This window comes from Panicum virgatum, chromosome 8N (genome assembly GCF_016808335.1).
Source record: "Panicum virgatum strain AP13 chromosome 8N, P.virgatum_v5, whole genome shotgun sequence".
Lineage (NCBI taxonomy): Eukaryota > Viridiplantae > Streptophyta > Magnoliopsida > Poales > Poaceae > Panicum > Panicum virgatum.
In genome coordinates, this window is record NC_053152.1 from 15,874,990 (window position 1) to 15,898,496 (window position 23,507).

The 23,507-nt window shown below is 46.8% G+C and overlaps 1 pseudogene; it reads left to right on the forward strand.

Annotated features, from left to right (window-relative positions):
- The first annotated feature begins 5,755 nt into the window (after positions 1-5,755).
- Positions 5,756-22,359, forward strand: LOC120684828 (annotated as a pseudogene).
- The last annotated feature ends 1,148 nt before the right edge of the window (positions 22,360-23,507 follow it).

Sequence of the window (23,507 nt, forward strand, 5' to 3'; positions counted from 1 at the left end):
AGATATCTGTAGTGTCTTCGTATTCTATATATACTCTTTATCTCTATTTTTCTTGCTTTGCCTCTTGATGCGAGGTCCTTCGTGATGATCAATTATATGTCGGGTACTTCTCGCGTAGGAGGTGTCCATAGTCCATAATTCCATACCAACTTCTCGTGTTCACTCAGCTTAATCCATACGTTGGTTTAGCACCTTTGGGGAGGTCTTTGTTGTGTGCTAGTGTTATCCAACATCATTACCCGTAAATTATTTTTGGTAGTTGAATGGTCTTCCTCGTCGCTATCCTTGCAGATCCAATGTTCGCATCGCGTTCTTATTCTCCATATCCGAGGGTTAAAGGTTTGCTGATCCTTGTTGTTCTGCGATCTTTAGCAAATCCTATTATCTCACACTCCTATTGCGGATGAGTTGTATTCCATTCTTTGGCTTGCATCTCTTTCTTACTCCCCACTTATCATGGCAAAATGAATTTTATCCTTCCAGTCCAGTAGTTCCGGGGCAATCAGACTTCTTCACTCCAATAGCAATTAACTCGTGGAATCTCTTTTGCCATATGGTTGACTCCAGCACAAAGTCACTCCCGAACTCCATATTTCGTCCTAATCTTGTTCGGGTGACCACTCGTCTTCTTTGATTCCTTAAGCCTTCTGAACCGATACTTGATAGAGCGATCTTGCAATCGCGCTTACTACACTGTTCTTGATCTCGCAGATCTTCATTTGGGTGGCAAATCAGGCAATTATCCGGGATGCACTTCTTATTATTATCAATCCGGGGTACTCCTCAAGGTATCTTCTCTATCTGGTTGTACAATTCTTGCACCCGATGTACGTCCTTAGTCTTCAGGGTTTCCAATCCATTTCAGTTCATCTCTGGGGTTTTTCCGATGTCTTGAGCGTTGATTCGAGGTCTTGAGTTGGTGTTGCTTCTGTTATGGTTGGCTCTCGACATAGTGGTACTTCTTGTTGGCGATTGTTCTTGCTTCGGCTTCTTGACACTATGGAAGGTTGAGTATTGATCTCTTCATTGATTTCTTCCGCATCTTCTCCTTTGACCATATGTCTTCTTTTGTCTTCTCCTTCATCCACCTATCCAAAAGGATCATGGGGAGCTCCAGCAGTCAGGGCTGCGCCTCTGCCTTGCTCCGTAGGTGGGTCAGATGCTTGAGCACGTTCGCATTCCGTGACGGCTGCTTCCTCTTATGCGGCTTCTTCTAAATGTGTTGTCAAACGGCTGGATCTTCAAATTGGCATCTCCTTCGAAGGATAGACTAAAGGATCTATCTTGTCTAAGGGTACGTTACTCACCTCAAGGAGGGTAGTTGACAAATGCACACAATACAAGTCCACTCAATAGGAAGAGGCAATTAAAAATCATAAGAAGCACATTAAGATTCAAGCAATCATACAACAATACAAGACTTACACTCTGGTTATCTCAAGCTTATGACTAAAACTTACAGATAACACCAACTAGCGTGCTACAAGTACATCGTGAGAATCTTACATAAGAGGGTGTCTCCTAACGCAACTGCTTGAATGACTCTAGACTACTCTTGACTGACGGGAACTTACGCCGGAATGGGTCATTGGCAACTAGTATCTTACAACTCTTCTTTATTCCTTGAGTCTCTTCACACGCTCTATACTTCAGAGCAGCGGGGTTCCTTCCATGGCTGCCACATTTGGTTCTTCCCCGGGTAGTCCTCTGGGAAGATTCCGTCGTTGGCGGTGTTGGTCCATGGTTTCTCCTTAGTATCAACTGATGGTGACAAGCTCTCAAGTGGGCAATCCTTTAGGTGAAGCTCTATCAATATCAGTGAAAAGTCCTCCATGATGGTAGGCTGGTATTCCCCAGGCAGCAGGTCCTGCAGCTCTTGCATCTCATCAACTCGAATCGAGTCCGACTCCATCCAAGTCTTCAATGTACGGTCATCCTTGTTCTTCAATAGCTCTATGGATGCGAGGTATGCTTTCTCCATCTTAGCTTGACGTGACTTGAGGTGGACAAGTTCGGTCTCTGCTTGGGCAACCTTGTTTTCTGCGACTATTTGCAGAACTCGTTCCATCGTGACGACTAGATCTTGGTGATGATGGGCGTACGCTGACTTGTGGTTCACCTTCTCCGACATGTCTCTTGTTGTAGCATCATCCATACAGCGCAGACATAAGAGTGGCAGTAGCGTAGGTAAGAGAATCAAGTTGAAGTAGGGGAAAAAGAATCAAGGAATATGTAGAACATAGTTCAAGGCAGTATAGCAATAGACAGAAGTGTTTAGAGAATCCTAATTCTAACGACCATTTCTAAGGGCTCGAGCTACGGGCCGAGTATGCTTTGATACCAACTGAAATAGACCGGGTTCCCGAGAGGAGAACCCGACTCTCTGTATCATCGTAATAGTCCTTGGATCAGTAGCTATCACATACAGAACTCATTTCAATCGAATATCACAGACATAACTCATGTTTACAACATCACATGGATTTAATTATTACATAATCCAAAGGATTGTACTATGAATCTCAGAGTACAAGCCCCTTGGGCTAAAAGAAAACAAACAGAAAGCGGAAACCATATGTAGTCTTCTGGGCAAACTTCATCTTCACAATTCCTCTCCACAGGCAGCTCGGAGTGTAGCTCGGGCCATCCTTCACATCATCTTCCTTTGTCATCATGTCGATTCCATCTCTCAGATCCTGCATCTATCAGGCTATCCCCAAGGACGGGATAGGTTCACGTCACCATCCGAATGCAAGCTTTATGGTGGATGCAAATGGTAAAAAGGTAATGCCAAGGATAGGCTATGTCTTCCTATGCAAGCAGTATATGTATAAGTCATCCAAAACACCTTTCAACACGGGCAGCTCCGGCAACCCGGACTCCCGGTCTCCTATCTTCCACTACAACTGTCTCAACCCTATTTCGGTGTGGGAACTCCTTCTCCCCACACCTCAGCTGCTATCCAAGCAGGAAAAGTAGACTAGTGGGAGGTAGAAAAGTATAAGTGGATCTACCTACAGTGTGGTGCCAGATCCAGAGTTGTACATGACCGAGTATGCGGCTATACGTATAGTTTTCACCCTGCAGGGGTTGTACACCTGTACCCACTCGCACCGTCGCCAGCCGACCCGTCGGCCGACTGACTCCGAGGCACCAGTCAACAAAACTAACGGCTACGGTACCATCCTACTCCCGGTCTGGGGCGCGTCCTCCCACAGAAGGTTGCCCGGGGCTGTGAAGCTATCTAGAATGAAATCTCCATGGATCCTACGATCAAGGGCGATAGGGTCCTGCCCTCTCCCCCTGACACTGAAACACTATCCTCCTGCAATAATGGTGCCGCGCATACATAGCTCGGGCTGGGTCCCCCCTCATAAAGGTTAAGTGGTGTGCATGTTTGACATAGTTCCGTCACTAGGGCCACAAAGTCAAGTCCTTCATCCAGCCGAGGCGAGCGTCTTCATCCAAGTTGGCATTCTGTCAACACGGTCTGCAATCGATACCCATTACAAGTATCTCCAAAACTACACCTCTACTATGTTCCCACATGAACGGTCTAGCACCCGCCACATGTGCCTGTCACCCATTACAGGTGCTAACAGGATAGTGCCCAACACACAATCCCCGGCTTCCGATCCGAAGATCAGGGAAAGGGTCCGCTCGCCCCCGCTGTAACCTAATCACCAACTCCCATATATGTGGAGGCATCTTCCAGCAAGCAAGGACTATCACATATTTATTCCCATACCCCAAATCTCACTCATAGTAGCAATAGCATATCACAATTCATGACTAAATATGGGAATCAAGGAAATACGGTAAATAAATGGCCATGCAAACTCATCTCATCAGACTCAATTTTGGGAGCGTAGCGTATCTAGCAAGCATTGCCTAATAGGTATTTAATCGTGGACGGGCGTGAACCTGATAGGTCTTCATAGTCTTCCTTGATCTTTGATGTCTTTTAGTCGTCCGGTACGTCCTTCTAGGTCCTCTGGGTGTTAAGGTAGTCCTTCTGGATCTTCTGGTCATCCGGGACGTCGATCAACTCCTCCACATCAGGACCTATCGTAATTACGTATAAATACAAGGAACAAAGTGCGAGAATTCACAAAACAGGCTCAAAAGAGATCCAACTCACAACAAAACCTATTCTAACATGTAGATCATATTTTTAGAAGAATTATGGAACTGGTTTCATATTTTTCGGAGCTCCGGTTGAATTACTATGAATTTTCTAAGATTAAAGCCTTTTCTGGAATTAATAAATAATTATCGTAAAAGGAAAAACACAGAGGTGACACATGGCAGCGCCAGAGCATGCCACATCAGTACGATGATGTCATCATGACATCACCAGAAATGTCAGCTCTGCTGCGTCAGTTGTGGGCCCTGCTGACGTCAGCGTTGCCAAGTCAACGTTGACCGTTGACCGGTCAAGCGGGTCAGTGGGTCCCGCAGGGCAGTCTCACATCAAACACTTACAAGTGGGGCCCGCGTGTCAGGTTAAACCAGAAGAAGGGAAAGGGAAAGGTTTACGTCGTTGTCGGGCCGAAAGTGTGCAAGCAACCCAACAAGGCTCGACTTGGGTTATTGGGTCGGCTCAAGCAGCGGCTTGAAGGCTGGCTTAGGTTTGGCTCGATCTGCGACTCCGTTTAACAGGCCGGCTCGGACTAGCGGCTTGGGTCACGAGGGGCTGGCCCGGTTTCAGCTCGTTTGGGCCGGAAGAGGCCCAGCAGGTAGCGCTCAGCCCTCACTCTCTCGTTCTCTCTCGTTCTCTCTCTCTCTCTGGCTCCTGGGGCCGATGCGTCGGTGCGCCGCTGCCAATGGCAGGCGGGGCCCGCGCGTCGGCGGCACGGAGGGATCGCGTGCGGCAGCGCATGGATCCGGTGCGGCTGTGGCTTGTGCGGGCGTGCGCGCGGGATGAGACCGGGGCGGCGGCGGCGGAGTAGTGGGGCTCGCCGGCGGCAATCTGTCCCGACGGGGCTCGTCCTCCTCGGGCGTCATCACCTCCTCCGTCCTTGGCTCCTGGTCTTCTCGTGGCGGCGTCCGACGACGGCTCCTCGGCGGCGCGTTCGGGCTTCTGGGCGGAGTCCGGGCTCCTTCGTGCTTCACAACTTCGGCGGCGAGGCAGCAGAGCAACGTGGCGGGGACAAGGTTAAGGAAAGGTGTGGTGTGCACAGAACAGCGGCGACGGCATCGCACGGCACGGCGTGCCAAGGCCATGACGCGTTGGCAGTGGCAGCAGGGCCAAAAGGCGTGGCCTTTGTGTCGGGCGAGGCCGAGGCGCGGGTGTGGGTCATGGCGTGTTCGCGACGTCGCGACGTGGACGGCCACGGTGGCAGCGGCAGAACATGGCCAGGGGAAGGTCCAAAGGCATGGCCTTCCGGCCCGTGCCATGTGAGGTGTGTGCGCAGCGTGGTGGCGGCTTTGTGGCTCGGGTGTGCGAGCTCGCGGAGTGCGGCATGTGCGCGCGCACCATGCGCGATGCAGCCACGGCGAGGCTGTGTCCGTGCATGGCGTGGTCATGCTCGTCATGGTGAAGGGATGGCATGTGCAAGGCCCAAGGAAGGGTGTGGTCCGACAAGCAAACAAGACAAGGCCGAGCGTGCGCGTGCGAGGCGGACAAGGACGACATGAGCGTGCGTGGGCACTCAGCTTTGTCGAGGCCGTGACACGGCCATGGCGCTCGCGGTGTGCCAGCGAACCGGGCCGCGGTGCCACCAGGCTGCAGCGGGGTTGTGAGGGCGTCAGCATGGCTCCTGCAGAAATAAGGGAACGGGTGCACCTACGGCTTGCTACACAGGAGGTTCGTCGGCGGCGTTCCGCGCACACCGACAGCAACACACAAGAAGGGTTCACGGAGCTAGGAACGGCGGCCTACAGGTTCGGGTTGGGGACGATGAGAATGACGCATTGACGAGGTGAGGCCGGGCGAGGTCGCAGCCATGCCGTGCCGAGCTGCTGCGTTGACGACAGCGTACGGGTCGCAGGCATGGTGAAGAGGATCCGGTGGCGACATCCTCCTCACGCCCGTCCCTGGGCGCAGCAGCGGCGTCCCTAGGCGTCGGCGTCACCGGGCTGCGGCTCCTCCTCCTTGGCTTGACGACAATGGTGGCGGCGTGGTCCAGTGCGTCCTCCTCCCTGGGCTCGGCGGCGCGGCCGACTCCTCCTTCTTCTTCCCTACTTCTTCTTCTCTTCCCCCCTCTTCTTCTTCTTCTCCACGACACCCCTGCTCCTCACGGCTCTCTCTCCCTTCCTCTCTGTTCCAGGCAACGGCGGCGGCTAGGGGAAAAGGGGGTGGCATCCCTGGGCTTTATAGGTGAGGCGCGGCTAGGGTTCCGAGGGCACGAACGTTGGAGATCGACTGGGCCGGCTCGGCGCGGGCATCCAGGGCGCGTGGTGGCATCACAGCGGCTGCGGGGCTCGGATGCGCCCGCGCTCCTCCTGTGCTTCTCCTCTTCTCCCTTCCTCTCTTCTGTGTGGTGGCGGCAGGCCTTGGGGCCTATATAGCTCAAGGGCTAGGGCTCAGCAGATGGCAGCTCTAGTGGATGGCTGTGATCATCAGTCCGCGTGCTGCCGGCCACGCGGCACGCATCGGCGAGCGGAATGCCTCGGTGCGTGGGCAGGTGAGCGAGGCGCGGCTGCGGCGCAAATAGGGTCCACTAGCAGAGGTAGAGCGAGGAGCGGGGATGTGGCGCAGGTGTCATCATCCCGTTGTGGAATGGCAAAACAATTTCGTAGACACAAGGCGCATGGGTGCCCCCGTGGAATTTTTTTTAATTTTAATCCTTTTTAATTTAAAATTTTAATAATAACCTACGTGGATCAAAATTTTCAAAAACTAGCCCTTTTGGTCACGCCAAAACTCGTGGCGCGACTCACTGAAGGGTCGCGCCACATGCTTTGGCACGACCAACATGCCACGCTGGCAGCTCAGCTGACCTGGTAAGGCTGAGTCGCGCCACATACTTTGGCGTGACTCTTCAGCGAGTCGTGCCGTGCGACGTGGCTCGACTCTTAAAGGAGTTGTGCCGTCTAGCGTGGCGTGACTCCCTAGGGTCGCGCCGTGCGGCATGGCACGACTCAACTTAATAAACGACCTTCCTCCTTTGTTTCTTCTCCCCGCCCCTCCCACCCGACTTGATCTCCATGGCACTGCCCTCCCCCCTCTAAATCTACTCTATCCTCCACCCGATTTGAAGGGGAAACAAACGGAAATCAATTCTTGTAGGTAACTCCTCCATTTTCACTAATTGGTTTTCCTCCATTTCATGGATTTTCTAGGATTTGAGTTGGTTGAGGTTATTATAGTGATCGCGCTTGCATTTTCTCTGGCAACTCTTGTTTAATAGCTCAAGTTAAATGCAATGTTTAACTTAATAAATCACTAGAAAATGCAATATTTAACTTAATAAATCACTAGAAAAACGAGTATTGGAATTAGTGATTTTACCGACTTTTAAGGCTAAACGAAAATGAAAACAATTATCAAAAAAATAAAAACAAAAATGGTAAAAAAAATATGAAAATGAAAACGAAAGTAATTTGAGCATGTGATTTGAGCATCTTCCGATTGTTTTAGAGAAGTATCATATTTTTGTGATATTTTACTGTATTTTTTGATAGAAATATCGTATTCACGTACAATGCCAGCACATCCTGCTATCTATATTTTTGGAATGTCATAGCTATATTTTTAGTCATGACTTATTAACCTAACTCTAAATCACAACCTAACAACTTGAATTCATGGGACTATGTATAGTTTCATTGATGACAAGATTAATATCTAAAATTTTAGTATTATAAATGAGATAAATATCATGGATGGACTGATACTTGGACTAATATCTTAACCATTAGTACTTGTGTATGAAATATGTCAAACCATATGGTCAGTGTTGTGCTCTATGATTTGACATATTTATCTTTTTAAAAATATTGTTTCGATTATTTTCGATATGTCCTCGTCCGTATATTTTCGTCAAAATTACCGCATTACCATTGTCGTTTTTATTTTTGATAATATCATATCGTTTTCATTTCTGATGAAAAAAATGTAAAAGTGAAAGTGGTGGAGCCTTTTGCTAATCATTTCCGACCGTTTTCATCCCAACGTGACTGAGCTATCAGGCAACACAGCCGAGTCATATACTCTTGTATCACATTTAAATCAACAATGAAATCCAATATTGATTTACAAGTCTCTTAAAATGAATGACACCTTTCAATATGAAATTCTCCTTGTCTCTTAGAATTTTTTGGACTTGATCATTATCAGTTTCCTTTCTCACGCCAAGCTGTCGCTTACGTAACCTCTTGAAACTCACATTTCGATCTCATCCATTTATTCACAAGAGCCCTCTTGAACTCACATTATTTTGTGACATTAGAATAAAAACCATTTCTTCAATTAATCTGATCATCAGTAAGCCTTCTACTTTGAGACCTCACATTTGTATTAAATCATACTTCTTTTTATTTTTCATATTTGCTAGATCAACATACATCATATACATTTCTTATAACAAGTTTCTCCAAATTTGAGACTATGCATAAGCATATAACTTTGTCTCAATCGCAATACCTTTGCTTGTCAATATAGTCTCATTTGATCATAACATAACACACGTCTTGTTGTATGAGTCTTTTGTTGTTAAATATTAATCCATCTCTTCATATAGATGACTGATATGATGATTAATTCCTGCTCATATACTCAACAAGATGGCCAGTCCTTTAATCGTGATGTCAATCAATCCACTAAACCTCACTAGGGACCTAAATGCTCTTTGAATTTGGCCCTTGCTTCTCTTTCTTATGGTCAAGTTCAACCAATATTTATCGCAAATGATCTGTTATATATTGCATTTTTCTGAATTCGCTCAACAAGTTCTATATCACAATTATGTGGCTTACGTCTTTTTTGAGCAATCAATTTTCATTCTAAGCTATTGGATTTATTATGCTGATTCCACCACTGTTGCAGTCATGAATGTATTTTTTTGGTACTACAATTACCAGTAGTATGTCTACAGGGCCAGAGGACTGTTTTGAGATCTCATATCTCGGTAGGTGTCTGCAGCTTGCTTGATTTATTCCGCACAAATCTGACAGGAGATTTGCAGGACACCTAACCTAAGTTGGCAGGCTCCTTCAAAGCAATTAATTAGTGCATACAAATAAGATGGGTAGTCCTGCAGCGTCTGCTGATGGGCCAGCTTGCATCTTGAGGTGGTGCCATGGAGATCAAGTCGGGTGGGACAGGCAGGGGAAAAAGAAAGGAGGAAGAAGAGGTGATCATTTATTAAGTTGAGTCGCACCACGCCGCACGGCACGACTCCTCGTGCCACGCTGTATGGCACGACTCCTTTAGGAGTCATGCCACGCGGCACGGCACGACTCGCTGAAGAGTCATGCCAAAGCATGTTGCGCGAGTCAGCCTTGCCAGGTCAGCTAGGCTGCCAGCGTGGCAGATTGGTCGCGCCAAAGCATATGGCGCGACCCTTCAGTGAGTCGCGCCATGAGTTTTGGTGTGACCAAAAGGGTTAGTTTTTGAAAATTTAGATCCACACAGATTATTATTAAAATTTTAGATTAAAAAGGTGTAAAATTAAAAAAAAATTATCCCCCGTGCGACCCGCCGCCTGATGCCAGCCTTTTCTAATCGGACGCCTCTTGCCGTTTCCATGCAACGCAAGGTGGCCGCTCGACTTCCACTAAACTCGCTCGCTCAACTCACCTCCTTTTCCAAGCCTTGGCTCGCCTCCCGATCGAAATGCAGGGCCTAAATCCCTAACTGGCGCTCGCGTGTAGTGACAATTCGACGACGGGTGGAGAAGCCCTACTCGGCGATGGTGAGCTGGAGACGGTGACAGTTCACGAACGGTGAAGCACTACCAGCGACTGCGATGGGTGGACGGGATTGTGAACCTGTGCTTTTTAACATTCCAAAAAAATTCGGGATGTTACAAATGCAGAAAAGGGAGTACTTGAGAACTAAATGTTTGCTGGGAACTTATTATATGTACGGCTGCACTTCGGAAAGGTTGGTGAACACATATAGCATGACACTGCGCCTCTCTTCAAGACTGAGGTCTTGATGGTCGCAACAATTATACTTCTGAGCTGCCCTCAGAAAAGACTGTGGTTCGATTCAACTTCTCCAGCATTGTAATGAGGGGTTGGATTATACACGCTAGGAAGGCTATCAGCTTAGAATTTTGATATGAAGGTTGACACCTCCTCCGAAATGTATGTCTCTGCGATGGAAGCTTTGATTTTGCATTTATTTTCACATTTAGTTCGAATAACCTTTTGACATCTCTCCATTGAATAGCACTAACAGGCCTACATGGCCCCCATTCGTGCCTGGTACGGAGAGGTGCAAAACCATATGTTGTATCAGATAGAAGAAGCCAGATGGAAAGATATTCTCCAACTTACAAAGCAACACAAGTGTCATTCTTTTCATTTCTTCTATCACTGTCAGAGATAACTCCTTAGGTCAAAGCTGGAAGAAGAAAAAGTTCAACTCTCTCAGCACTTGCTAGACATGATCAAAGAGCACTACTACAAAATTTCATTTACTGTGACCTTTTAAAAAGGCCTCGGAGGCGGGCAGGCCGGCAGCCCGGCTCAGTTGACCGTTGCCGGGCTGTCGGCCATACAACAGTTTCAGTTAATACATTAACCGAGACGGTTAACATAACAAAACCGTTATTGATGCAGATTTTGGTCAACACACGAGAGCACTTGAGCGTGCAAGTTGCAAATAGGCTGTAGCGCAGCGAGGCCGCGCAGACCGGTCAGACCGCTAGAGCAAATCGGTCGGATCAGTTTCTACAGTTTCGCTGGAATTAGTCGTCTCAAGGGATAACTATCACACTTACGTGATGAAAGACGGCGAGGTTTACAAGCAAACCAGCAAAGGATAACCAACGCACTTACATGATGAAGAATGACTAGTTTACGAGCAAACTAGTAAAGGCCGTCGAAAAGCTATCACTCGGGGGGGGGACCCCGCCGGGGCGTGAACATCGCCGAACATGCCCTAGGTAGACCAGCAAGCCTTAGTACGCCATCTCTAGTCGTGGAGATCAGTAGACGAACAACAACATGTTGAGGTTGGAAGAGATTTAGGGTTTGGAGAGATAGAGAGTTGATTTGTTCGATTGGATGTATCTCAATCGGTCATAACCCTTTATATTTATAGGGTGGGGTGGTCTGTACCCATTAGGAGTCGAAACCCTTATAAATACTGTGTCAAAATACTACTTCTAACTCAAATTGAGCATTTGGGACCAGTCTGATCGGCCTCTGAAATGGTCTGACCGCCCTAGACCGGTCTGAACGGTTAGACCGGGGTGCAGGTCTTCCAGGAGGCATAACTTCCTCCGGAGTCCAAATTGGACGTTCTACATATGCATTTCGATCATCTCGATGAGATCTACGCAATGGTGAAGTCCAATTTACAATTTGACAAACTTGTCTTGACCGGTCTGACCGGTTTACATGACAGGTCTGACCGGTCTGCCCAGATTATTCAGCAAATCTCATGTGTGCCAATTTTGGGTGTCAACATATGCCCCCCTGTTTATTGGTAAATCTTGCATACCAAGAAACACTTCTCAAAGCCAAAACTGCACTAAAATACTGAGAAGCACTTATGCACCAATCACACCTCATCTCTATTGATGAAGAAATCCGGTCAACCACACATCTTGATATGGTTCAAGACAATAGTTTCACCTTGCTACTCATGTTCCCACATCTTCAATGAGATATGAGCCTAAGTACACATCACCTCGGTGATGAGCATTCAATGCAATGGCTAGAACCATCTTCCCACTCTTTCAATAACCACAAATGTATAAAGTGACCAAATCATCATAAAAACAATTGGTCTTTGCAATGTTCCTCAACCAACAATAACATAATCAGCCTCATAAACAATTATACCACAATCATGGTGCAAACGGCCAAGATTAAATTATTGTCAAGAACAAACCTTCGTCATCTTGATTGCATAACTCATCATCAAAACATAACTGAATATGAAATGCTGAACCTTTATACATCTAGAAATCTGTTGATAATCAATAAGAAATTGTTCCCAAACACCAACCTCGGCTGTATCATGACTTTGAGCCACTAGAGCCGGCTTAGTATTTTCTATAGGATAAGTGGTTAGACCGGTTTGACAAACGGTCAGACCGGTCTCATGAACCAGTTGGACCAGTCTGTCCAGAGAGTATACTTTGGCATCCACAAACATCGGCCTTTTAATATGAAATTGGCCCTTTCTAATCACATAGCCAGATGTTTGATTTGTCAAAATATTAACTCTGTTATTGACATGTCTAGATATATGATATATGATGAATCCATTAAAGTAAGATGTGCCATCTAGACATTCCCATAATAAGCATTTAGCGATCCAAGTAAGCATTAATTTAACTTGGGTACTTGTTGCACCTATCAATATTTGAACCACCAAACACTTTTGGATATTTCACACCTATGGATCACAAGATTTTTAGCTCGAATGTAAAACTTCTTATTCAGCTTAATTATTGGTGTAAAAACATTTAAACCGGCTCTACTTCTCAAAATAGCATCACTTGATGAAATAAAACAGCACCAATGCCTTGAGAACTCTTTCAAGCCGATCCAACAAAGTATAAATCCATAGGAAAAAATTGCTCATTTAAGTAACACCTTGCCCCCCGAGTATTAAAGAAACTAAGCGAACTCTTATCGGGAAGCTTAACGCTTTAGGACAATGGTCAAAGACATTCATCGGCCGTATATCTTGCCAAGGACGATACAAGTTATCATCCATAGGGAATTCATCCATAAGAACATGTATAGCCGAAACAAAGTGTAGAGAGACATATAAAAATCAAGAATTAAAACCATCTCTAGGAACTAAATATTTCGGATTTTGAAATTAATCAATAGGCATAAAAATTTTGTAATAACCCTCCATGATACAAAGATCCATATGGCCTCCAAGGATCAAAATAAGAATATGAGGGATAACCATACATATCTAAGGATGAATTCCAAGACATAGGCGTATATGGCATTTGTGAATCAAATGGATGATGATGTACTGACCAATAATTTTGATGATTTGGTGCAAACCTCATATTTGAAAATTGTCTTTTGGACTTTCTCTTCTTTTTTAATTGCATTAAGCCTTTTGCTTGACCATCATCCTTGTCTTGAATTGGAATACTCCCTTTAGGAACCCATGCCATGTTCTTATCTTTCCGCTCTTGGGCACTAAGTTTCTGGAGCTTCCTCTTTTGCATATTTGATGTACCGAGTGGATGGCTTGATTTTGCTTCAGTTTCGGACAGCGGAGATCTTCTCTTGACTTCAAGCCTCAACTCACGTTGTCCAGATTTGGTTTTTAGAATATCAATAGCTGAATTTTTCTTTTCATTACCATCAATAGCCGAAGTCTTTAACACATTAATAGGCTTTTCATCAATTGCATTCAGACCTGAACTTGTATCTTTGCAGCCATCTCTTTTCACTCAAAAAACCTGTTTGGCAACCCTTTTCTTGTTCTGAACTCTAGACCGATCCTTTGGTTTAAGTCGGTCATTCTCAACACACGGCTGCCCTGCACATGATGACTCTCTTGGTGCTGCATACCCCACATAATATGGTCTAAAATATGAAGGACTATGTGCCCATGGATCATCCCGTCCCCATGATGAATAACGATGAAAACTAATGGAATGTGGAGCATATGGAATTGGCATTGATGGCTTCGAAGGAGAATATGATGCTGCTGAATGAAAGTTTTTCCTTTGCCAATCCCAACTCCTGGAATTATGCTTAGGATGCACCTTTGATGATTTAACATCATTTGACCAATTAGCATGTTTAGCCTCATTCTCTTTCAAATATTTAGCCAGAAGTTCGTCAAAACTGAGCTTCGACTTTTTGCTCTTGTGCTCAAAACGGTCTTTACCCCCCAATTGACTTAGGACGACTGATTTCAAATTTTTTGGGCACCTTTGATCAAAACCGGTCTAATCGGTTTGGGCAACCAGTCTAACCTGTCCAATACCGGTCTGACCGGTCGAGCAAACCGGTCTGACCTGTTTTGCCAGCACAGCAGGAGTAACCAGTTTTTGTTCCGATTGTGAATATCCTGGTTGTCCCCTTGTGTCCAACTGGAACTTTACTAAGCTCATCGTCCTCAAGAATATCCTCAACTTGCAATTTATGGACGATATCTTTCACATTATTCAAGGAGTTAGAATTCTCCTTTTCACTATCATTTTCATTGTTACATTAATTGGCCGATGTTGGCCAATTTTGTAACTTTTTATCACCAAGACCAATTGACTCCAATAGGTCATTCTCTTGTGCATGAGCAAATTTCAATCGTCTGGAGTTAATAGCCGGTTGTATAATTTGGCGAAACATATTGCAATTCTAAGTACTGTGATCAAATGAATTATGCAATTTGCAATAATCTTGCTCCATTGTATCAAGAGATGGCATCAAGACTTTGTGATCAAAAGGTTTAATAAAATTCTTCGCTAGCAATATATCAAATAACTCATCACACAAAGTCAAATCGAAAGTATATTTTATTTTTTCTAACCGATGCTTTTATGGAGAAGGCCTTAAGGCTGAGCAAACGAATGGTTCAGATTTCTCATTGATCCATTCGGCTGTACCTTTTCTTGTGCTTCTCATATCCGATGTTTTAGAGCTTATCACTATGTCATCATTGGATGTTACATTGCTTTTCGGTTTTAGTTTCTTACTTTTAATTCTAGAATGACCACAAGTAAACCATGTAGAGAAAAAATTTGGCAATGATGATGGAGTGAGTTTAAATGCCAAAATATCACTATTATCGGCCTTTCTAATTTTCACAATGCATTGGCCGATACTATCTGAAATTATTTTGTTACTAGTAAGTAAATTACATTCCTCAATCGATCTTCTAGGATTACTCACAATCATGTCACAAGTAGATGTATTGACTGAAACCATATGATCTGATTTGGAATTGAGTAATTGCAAAGCGTACCTTGCTGAAAATATTAAAGTTGTGAGGAAGCTTGATGTGGATGATACCATGCTTCTCCTCTTGATGGTAGCCCACAATCACATTCTTCATAGACCGGTCAGACCGGTTTATAAATCTGGTCAAACCGGTCTTTCCAGAGCTGCTGGAAATCACCTTGTGCTGACATGCCAATATTCCTTTCTTGCCTCCATTGTTATGTTCTTTGACAATGCAATTTTCTTCACTACTCAAACTTTCTTCAACCAGAACATGTTGGTCAATAACGAAATAATCACTATTAAAATGTATAACACCTTCGGCTTTAGAAAAATCAAATATAGTTGTTTTATTGGATTTATTATGATTTTGTACACCTGGACTTGTTTCTTGTAATACAATAAATTCAGAATAATCTTTATTTGATTCGGCTCTCAACATAACCGAATTGTTATCCATATCCAAATTATTCTCTTCTTTCTCATCGTTCGATGTGTTGGATTGACAATCAACACGCGCGTTGGACTGATGAGATTTAAAACTTTCTTCGGCCACCTTAAATTTGCTGGACTGATGAGATTTAAAACTTTCTTCGGCCACCTTAAATTTGTGTTCTTGGCTCATAGCTCGAAGTTGCAAACTATTAATAGAATAATATACAAAACCTTCGAGTTCCTCTCTACAATGCAAGTGTAAACCACCAAGAGCAATATCAGCTAGATCTTTTTCAGAAACCGTTAGATTGAACCATCGGTTTATTCTCTTTAAATCTTTTAAACTAGTCCGAGACAGGTTCATCTCGACCTTGCCTAACCGATTTTAAATTAGTCAACATAGCTTTGTTGTCTCCATTGTAAAAGTGGTTCCAAGTGTGGACCGCATTTGGAGACAAAATATTTACTGCACTAGCATACGAAGATGCATACAAAGTCACTGAATTTTTATTAATTCAGCTTGGGTTAGAAATAACATTTGGAGCCGAATTATAATAATTCAAACCTGCAGATGGTGCTGAAATTGTAGATGCAACCTCTACTCTAGTAGCATGTTGTGCAGCATATATAGTTTGAGAATAATTGGTCGGATAGCAAAAATTAGCATAGCCAATTTTCTCATTCATCGGCATGCTCTGAGATGGAGGCAAATATTGTGAATTTGCTGCCGATGAATAAAAACGTGAAACACCTTGTTGATTAATATTAAAATTATTGGCACATGGTGTCTCATAAATATTGGCAGAACTCACCATATTAGTTTGGCCTTGATAATTGTTCATCGGCATGTGAAATCGTTCTGCTGCTGATGTATGAGAAGGTGTATGTTGTATGTTGCTAGTAGTATGAAAATTCAAAGTATGCATGTTATTTGACATAGGCTGTTGCATGTAATTTTTAGAATTATTATGATGTGCATAATAAAATCTATTATCTGAATAATGACTAGCCGATGCAACATGCACACTATCATTATATCTAACAACATCAACATGAGAATTTGTGGTACTAGCACAATAATTATTAGTAATATGTGATGCATTTGTATGATGTACCTCAGGTGTGGTGTAGTAATATTGCTGTGGAGCATAAGAATAACCTGCCATGTATACTTAATATAATTGGTCTTGATGCTTCTGGTCTTGTGATCAATAAATCTCAATAATCCAATCAGTCAATTACCAGCACTTTGCTTTTCTTTGATCTTCGATATGCAAAGGCAAGCATAGTGACCAACACTGATGCAATACCACAAGTATAGATGCAATCGGTCTAAAGGCCAGATGCAATATTAATGGTGAATCAAGATAGTAAATCAATGATCACTGGGCTAGGGCTGAAAAATTTGGCTGCTTCAATAACCAGAATTATAGTTCCCAGTGGAGTCGCCAAAAATGTGTTGACGCGGATTTTAGTCAACACACGAGAGCACTCGAGCGTGCGAGTCGGAAACAGACCGATGGCCAGCAAGGCCGCGCAGACCGGTCAGACCACTAGAGCAGACTGGTCGGATCGGTTTTTAGGGTTTTGCCGGAATCGGTCGTCTCAAGGGATAACTATCACACTTACGTGGTGAAAGACGACGAGGTTTACAAACAAACCAGCAAAGGATAACCAACGTGCTTACGTCACGAAGAACGACTAGTTTATGAGCAAACTAGCAAAGGCCATCGAGGCTCTCACCCGGGAGAGACCCCGTCGGGGCGTGAACGTCGCCGGATGTGCCGTAGGTTGACCAGCAAGCCTTAGGATGCCATCTCTAGTCGTGGAGATCAGTAGACGAACAACAACATGTTGAGGTTGGAAGAGATTTAGGGTTTGGAGAGGTAGAGAGTTGATTTGTTCGATTGGATGTGTTTCAATCGGCCGTAACCCTTTATATTTATAGGGTGGGGTGGTCTGTACCCATTAGGAGTCGAAATCCTTACAAATCCCGTGTCAAAATACAACTCCTAACTCGAATTGGGCGTTTTGGACCGGTCTGACCGATTTCCGAACTGGTCTGGCCGCCTCTGACCGGTCTCAGACCGGGGTGCAAGTCTTTCAGGAGGCATAACTTTCTCATCCAGAGTCCAAATTGGATGTTCTATATATGCATTTCGATCATATCGACGAGATCTATGCAATGGTGAAATCCAATTTACAATTTGACAAACTTGTCTTGACTAGTCTGACCAGTTTACATGATAGGTTTGACCGGTCTGCCCAGATTATTCAGCAAACCTCATGTGTGCCAATTTTGGGTGTCAACAACCGCCAACCGAGGCGGTTGCATGAAGGCAACCACCTCGGTAAAAGAATTAACCGAGAAGGTAGCCTCGGACCATCACCGGAAGAAACGGCTCGATCCATATGTGGTACTACTGGTGGTCATTACTCTTGAGCCCGTTGATTCGCGTAGTGGACAAGTTCACTCCCCTGCTCAAATTCGCTGCATACCCATTAAGGAACATCAAATTTTGGAATCATTCTAGTACTTGCCCCCTTTGTGCCCTTTCGGGACGAAATTTGTCCTAGGCTTTCTCCATGACTTGCCTTCTCCGGGAGACCAAAAGAGTTGTTTGCTGTGTGTCTGAGAAGTTGCCCACGGCAAACTTTGGGGCACACGGCAAACACGCCATTTCCCGTAGTGCCGTTAGATGATATAATGATGCAAAGATATACAGAGATGGTGCTTGAGTAAATAAATAATAAGCAATGAGGATCTCATGTAATGTCGTAGTATGTTTATTTTTCTTTCAGCGAAAACTCCATTTCGATTGGTAACCAAAGACTAGCAATCACCCTTTCTAATTTGAAAACTTCAAACAATTAATAAACATCTCCACATGTTCATCTAAAGTTGACATTACGTGCCATGTTGTACACTCCAGCACGCCTGGTTTGATGTTGATAGCAATATATAATATAGTGCTACTTACTAAATAACTAGTCGTGTACGTTCCACGGGCACGTTTAGCTTTTTTTCCGTCAAGCAACAAGCAACAATGTCATTTATTTTCCTTCAAAAAATAATACGCATTTTTTTCTTCCATAAATAATGATGTCAACTATTATTCTTCCAAAACAAATAATGACGCGAATTATGGGTGAAGGCATGTGCAAAAGAAAGTAATACGCGGGTACAAAGTATTAGGATTTTGGTGAAAAATATTGACGAAATCAATCGCCCTCGCCCTTTTGTCAAACTTTTTGGCATGACAAGTGGGGCCTCCTTGAGGGGTAAGGTAGGCCTAATCTTGATAAGAAAGAGTTTCAGTTATTTCAATTTTTTATAGATATAAAATAAAAAATAGAATAGATAGATAGATGAACTTCATAACGAGGCCTGTAGTATTTATATACGTGCAATGACATCTTCGATCTCTTCGAAAGTCAACGCATGGAAATCCCCAGGCTCCACCTTCATGGCATCCCATTAAGGGCGCGTTTAGTTTGTTTTGGTGAAAATTTTTGGGTGTCACGTCAATGTTTGACCAGATATCGGGAGGGTTTTTCGAACACTAATTAAAAAACTAATTTCAGAACTCACTTGGAAACCGCGAGACAAATCTTTTGAAGCCTTTGACCGTATCGTTCGCACATGTGAGTACTGTAGCACTTATGGCTAATCATGCACTAATTAGTCTCAAAAGATTCATCTCGTCGTGTACATCCAAACTGTGTAATTAGTTTTGTTATTTAATTATATTTAGTGCTTCATACATGTGTTTAAAGGGGAGGTGAAAATTTTTGGGTGAAAATTTTTGGGAACTAAACGGGGCCTAAATAAAAAGCACCATTTCGCTCTGGCAAGTGGCAAAATCACACCAAACCTTGCAATCCATCAAGGCATCAATAGCGGAAACGGGCTCCCAACGAAGCTGGTGCTCGACTGGTGGCTACGACCATGGCGCAGGCAGACCCTAACAGGACGGTCGTCGAGGAGGTTGCGGGCTGGATCCGCGTCTACTCTGACGGCAGTGTCGAGCGGCTGACCCCGCCGGGAGCCGAGCCTTTCACCGCGGACGTCCCGCCCTATGCCGAGCCACGGGGCGGCGTGACCGTCCACGACATCACCACGGGCCACGGCGTCAACGTCCGGCTCTACCTCCCGGAGGCGGCTGGTGATCAGTCGCCGCCCCGGCGGCGTCCGGTCCTCGTCCACTTCCACGGCGGCGGCTTCTGCGTCTCCGGTCCTCGTGGGCGCTCTACCACAACTTCTACGCCCCACTCGCCGCCGAGCTCGGCGTCGCGGGCATAGTCTCCGTTTACCTCCCCCTCGCGCCAGAGCACCGCCTCCCCGCCGCCATCGATGCCGGCCATGCCGCGCTCCTGTGGATCCGTGATGTCGCACACGGCGGCAGCAACGTCAACGGCGATAAGCACTCTACGGCAGCGTTGGAACGGTTCCGTCACGCTGCCGACTTCTCCCGCGTGTTCCTCATCGGCGACAGCTCCGGCGGCAACCTTGTGCACCTCGTGGCTGCCCGCGCTGGCGAGGAGGAGAAGCTGGGAGTTCTGCACCCGGTGAAGCTCGCCGGCGGAGTGCTCCTCCACCCCGGCTTCGCCCGGGAGCAGAAGAGCCGGTCGGAGGTCGAGAACCCACCGAGCTTGTTCCTGACGCCGGAGATGATCGACAAGCTCCTCGCGCTCGGCTTGCCCATGGGCGTCAACAAAGACAGCCCCTACACATTGTTAGCCCAAAACCGGGACGACGGCGAACAGAGCTCCGCCGGGGGGGTCGTCGTCGAGCTCGCACCTCCGGCGATCCCCCGGCCAAACCTTCGCGCGCCGTAGACGCTCTACATCTCCCTCACACTCCCAGACACGATTAGCTCGCAGATTAGGCAACACAGGCAACGAATTTGGGCTGGCGAGTTGGGGAAGATGAACAGTACCACGGAGAGCGATTTGCGCACGAACGCACGGCGCCGGACGCCGCACCTCAATTACTCGCTCTTAGAGCTCAACGAGGTTACAACGGGCTTTATAGCCCCGGGCGGACGCGCACTACACCACGCGCTACCCTACTTCGACGGCCGCCATCCGCTAGCTCCGCCACGGCGCCCACGACGCGGTCCGCGCGGCCTCCAGATGCCGCGCACGAGGCGGAGCTTCTAACAGACACAACGACCTCCGACTTGCTCGCTCTGACGAGCTCCCCCTGATCACGACCACCTACGCCCAACGTGATCGCCACACGATCACACGAACACACACGCCACGGCCTCGCGCACGCACGCGAAGGAGCACACCGCCCGCGCGCACACACGCGCTGGGTTTATCCTAACAATCTCCCCCTAAACCCAGCGCCGCCCACGCCGGTCTTCACGGAAGAGGTTGGCTCGTCGTCGACGTCCGCCGTGGCCGCCACGATCTCCTCCATCGCCGCAGGTCGCCGCCGCTGCGTCGCCCGCAGACGCCTGATCGCCCACACGATCACGTTGACGATCGCCTCACGATCGCCGCTCCACGGTCTGGCGCACGCACGTCCAGCCGCACACGATGCCCACGCGCCCGCCATCTTCTTCCTCGTGGTAGCCACGCCTCACGTCGCCGCCGCGGGCCACCGTCTTCTTCCTCAGCGACACACGCCGAGGTTCTTCCATGCCACACGCGCCCAAGACGGTCGCCGCCCGATCGCGCAGAGCACGCATTTGACGGCTGCGCGCACGCACGCGCTCGCCGCGCCCGACGCCCGCACGCACACACGCGCATGGCGCAACACTTCGACGGCCGCGTGCACGCACACGCTGCCGCACTCGACGCCCACGCGCGCGCACACGCACGTTGCGCCACACGTCGTCGACCACGCGCGCACACGCGTCCAGATGGCCGGCGACCTTCCTTCTTCATCTCCACCGGCGACGCACGCCGTAGACCGCCACCAGCCGCGCCTCGGATGGACCGGCTCTGATACCAATTGTTAGCCCAAAACCGGGACGACGGCGAACAGAGCTCCGCCGGGGGGGTCGTCGTCGAGCTCGCACCTCCGGCGATCCCCCGGCCAAACCTTCGCGCGCCGTAGACGCTCTACATCTCCCTCACACTCCCAAACACGATTAGCTCGCGGATTAGGCAACACAGGCAACGAATTTGGGCTGGCGAGTTGGAGAAGATGAACAGTACCACGGAGAGCGATTTGCGCACGAACGCACGGCGCCGGACGCCGCACCTCAATTACTCGCTCTTAGAGCTCAACGAGGTTACAACGGGCTTTATAGCCCCGGGCGGACGCGCACTACACCACGCGCTACCCTACTTCGACGGCCGCCATCCGCTAGCTCCGCCACGGCGCCCACGACGCGGTCCGCGCGGCCTCCAGATGCCGCGCACGAGGCGGAGCTTCTAACAGACACAACGACCTCCGACTTGCTCGCTCTGACGAGCTCCCCCTGATCACGACCACCTACGCCCGACGTGATCGCCACACGATCACACGAACACACACGCCACGGCCTCGCGCACGCACGCGAAGGAGCACACCGCCCGCGCGCGCGCACGCGCGACGCGCGCTCGCACCACCAGCTCGCGCGCACACACGCGCTGGGTTTATCCTAACACACATCGCCGGAGCTGGCGGCCAAGGCCGTGGCGCATGTGCGGATGCCACCGTTGCTGCTCATGGTTGCGGAGAAGGACCTCCTCCATGATCCGCAGGTGGACTACGGGAAGGCCATGGAACACCTTGGGAAGAAGGTGGAGACGGTGGTCAGTCGAGGGGACGTCGCGCACATCTTCTATCTCAACTTCTTGGCCGTGCAGTCCCACCAGCTCACGGCGAATAGGACGAAGGAGCTCGTTCATACCATCAAGTGTTTCATCGACCGGCACTGATATAATCATCCATCCAGAAGGAATATGCGTGTTTGGATCTTCTTTCAGTTTGTTACTTTGTTCATCATCTTCCTGCCTGCACGTCAATGTTTGTGTTGTTGGTTTAATTTGCAACACATAGATTGGCTTGTTTTGTTAAATTTTAACTCATCACTGTATGATGTTTGATCATTTCAAAGCAATTTAATTTACTTCTACGCTGCTATATGTATCTTTTTTACTGGGAAAAGCTATGGCCACTTGAGTATTTTATTAGAGGCATCGAATATCCTACTTCTCTGGGCACAGCATCATTTCTTCAATTCGCTTGGAGTACTTCACATATTTAGGCCACTTTCAGCGGCCAGCTTCATTTACTGTTTCCTACAATTCAAATATTCCGTTTCACTGTTTCCTAGGCTTACCATACCATTTAAGTGTTGTGTTGTCAAATGAAACACTCTCACTGGAGTTAACTCGATTAGGACGCATTAGAATGGAAAGAAATGCTATCAATGAAGTTTGACTCGATTTCTAATGCAATGTACACTAGGTTTCATCATGATCAACTCATCTCCTCTCTCTCATCATACTCCAACTTCTTTGTCATGTCACTAGTTTTGCTGATATGTCACCTCATTTAGAGGGAGTGGAAACTCCCAATGAGAATGGTCTTATACTGTGTATTTTATAAATTTAGTTGGACTTAAACCTTTACACCTGAGAGGGTGGTGGGCTTGGAGGAAACGACTGTGAAGTAGAACACTCTTAGTAGAATTTCACTCGATTTCCAATGCACTAGAACGAAACGAAACATTCTGGAATCTCGATGCAGTTTGACTCAGTTTCTAATGTATTGGAAACATTGTACACGAGGTTCCATCGTGATCAAACTCATCTCTCTCTCTCTCTGCTTTTTTTTATGGAAACTCTCTCTCTCTGCTCGTACCGTAACTTCTTTATCATGCCACCACTTTTTCTCACATGTCAGTATGTCACCTCATTTAATAGGAATAATAAACTCCCATTGAGAATGATCTTATATATCTAACGAGTTAGTTTGGCTTAAAAGTTTTCACCTGAGAAGATAGTGGGCTTAGAGGGAAGGTGGTCTATAGCAAACCAGTCGCACGGTGTGGAGGCAGGCTTAGAAGGAAGGTTGGCTTGAC